Source organism: Cornus florida, unplaced genomic scaffold, assembly GCF_030987335.1.
Source record: "Cornus florida cultivar Cherokee Brave unplaced genomic scaffold, ASM3098733v1 CherokeeBrave_3.0.0_Hap2_Chr02, whole genome shotgun sequence".
Lineage (NCBI taxonomy): Eukaryota > Viridiplantae > Streptophyta > Magnoliopsida > Cornales > Cornaceae > Cornus > Cornus florida.
Window position 1 is genome coordinate 92,754,126 of NW_026775572.1, and position 2,362 is coordinate 92,756,487.

The window sequence follows — 2,362 nt, forward strand, 5'->3', positions numbered from 1 at the left end:
CTTGCTCCTAAGTCAAGAAGCACCTGATCAATGATATGATCACCAATAATGCATGAAGTAGTAGGTGAACCGGGGTCCTTAAACTTTGGTAAAGTGTTATGTTGCAAAATTGAGCTTACTTGCCCGATCAAAACCACTTTTCTTGGTGCTTGGCTCTTATTCTTCCACTTTTGGGTGCACAAGTCTTTTAAGAATTTGGCATAAGCCAGAATTTGCTTGATTGCATCCAAAAGTGGAAGATTGACTTTCACTTGCCTAAACATTTCCATGATTTCATTGGTTTTTGCCTTTTGTTTGTCTTTTGAAATGGATCCTTTTAAGGCATCCAGAAATGGAACTTTTGGTTCAAACACTTTTTCAGTACTTTCTTTTGAAGCCTCTTGAACACAAGAAGTTTTTAAATTACTTTGTTTCAAATCATTTTTAAACAAACTCTGTTCAAACTCATTTTTTTGCAAATCTTTCTTCAGGTCATTTTCAAAATCATTCTTCAAATCACATTTTAAAATTTTCTCATTCATAAGATCATGTATATGCAATGAAGGAGGAATGGGAAGTGAAACGGGATGGGTGACAACTTGAGGTTGCACCGGTTCACTCTCTTCATTGGGCATTTCAACTTGATTGTCCACAATCCTACCTCTCCGCAAGTTAGTCACCGCATTAACATGTTCAATGGTGTAGCCTTCCGATGAGGAATGGGTTTCCACAACATATTGTTGCTTAGGTGGGGTATTCATAGGCATCTTTCCCTTCTCTGTAACATTAAGAGTGCTTGCTATTTGCCCTACTTGGGTTTCTAGCTTCGCAATGGATTGAGAGTGAGAATGAATCAATTGAGTGTTAGCCTCTAAAGTGTTCAAAGCATTCAAAACTTTTTCTTCAAAGGCGGGACTTCTAGCATTTCCTTGGGAATAAGATTGGTTGGGAAAATAAGAGTTAGCAAATTGATTCCCTTGTGATTGAAATGGTCTATAACCTTGGGATCCTTGGTTTTGAAGTGGAGGTGGAATGTACTTCCCTTGAAAACCACCTTGGGAAGGGTTTGAGCCCGCTCCTTGGTTTTTCCAAGAGAAATTCGGATGATTTCTCCAACTTGGATTATAATGAGTACCATAAGGATTGTTCCCTTGGTTCACAAAAGCTATATTGACTTGCTTATTAGGTTCATTTTTCACTTGTCCATGAGGATAATGAGAAGTAGAATAAAGAACACTAAAACAAGTCATACATGTTCCATTTGATGCACGATGAGAATGGTTAGGGAAGGAAGATACTTGGTTTGCCAAGTTTTGGTTAATAAAAAATTGATCAAACTTTAAGATAAAGACTTCATTTCGGCGGCTATTTCATTTGAATGGTCAACTTGATGTAAACCAACACTCTTCTTACCTTGTGAATTTCTACCATTCTTGGATGATAATGTTCTATGCAAAGAATTTTCACTCATGCTCTCATAAAGACGCCACACGTCATCCTCATGCCTATCAATGTATGAGCCACCCATGGAACCATCAATCATGCCTTTGTAATTGTCCGATAAGCTCTCAAAGAAATATTGAACTAATTGTCATTTGGGCATGTCATGATGTGGACACTTCCTAAACAATTCATTAAAGCGTTCCCATGCCTCATGAAACGTTTCTCCATCCCCATATGAAAATTCTCGAATTGAGGTTCTCATGGCATTGGTCTTAGAAACCGGATAGTACTTCTTCAAGAACCCTTGTTGCATTTCTGCCTAAGAAGTGATTAAAAAAGGCCTAAGATTGTTAAACCAATACTTTGCCTTGTCTTTTAAGGTAAATGGAAAAAGTTTGAGTCTTAAGACCTCTTCCGGCATGTCCGTATATTTTACGGTGGAACATACTTCTAGAAACTCATCCAAATGATTGTAAGGTTCTTCACTTGGAAGTCCATGATAGTTAGGAAGCATTTAAATGGTTTGTGGCTTAATTTCATAGTGATGTGCTCTAAATGGTGGCAATTGAATGCATGTGGGTGCATTATATTCATTAGGCATATCATGATCTCTTAAAGCAAGTGGAGGATTAGCAATTTGAAGTGCAACGTGGGCACCTTGATATTGATTTCCTTAAATGATGGGAGGTTGTGGAGCATACATTGGCCTTGGCATTCCAAATGGAACTTGGCCTTGTTGTTGTTGTGGTTGGTGAATGAATGGCCTAGGCTTGTCTAATGGTGCTTACATGTTCTCATGATGCACATTTAGATGAAGGATACCTTGTTGGTCTATGTGACCAAGGTTCTCTACATGCTCTTCATTATGGCCTTCCGTTGATGTAATGGATCGGGTAGAACTAGAACTTCCTCTTCCCCTAGGATTTCTAACTACGGATTC

The 2,362-nt window shown here is 38.4% G+C and overlaps 1 pseudogene; it reads left to right on the forward strand.

Annotated features, from left to right (window-relative positions):
• The first annotated feature begins 1,580 nt into the window (after positions 1–1,580).
• Positions 1,581–1,679, forward strand: LOC132297984 (small nucleolar RNA R71; annotated as a pseudogene).
• Positions 1,680–2,362: the final 683 nt, after the last annotated feature.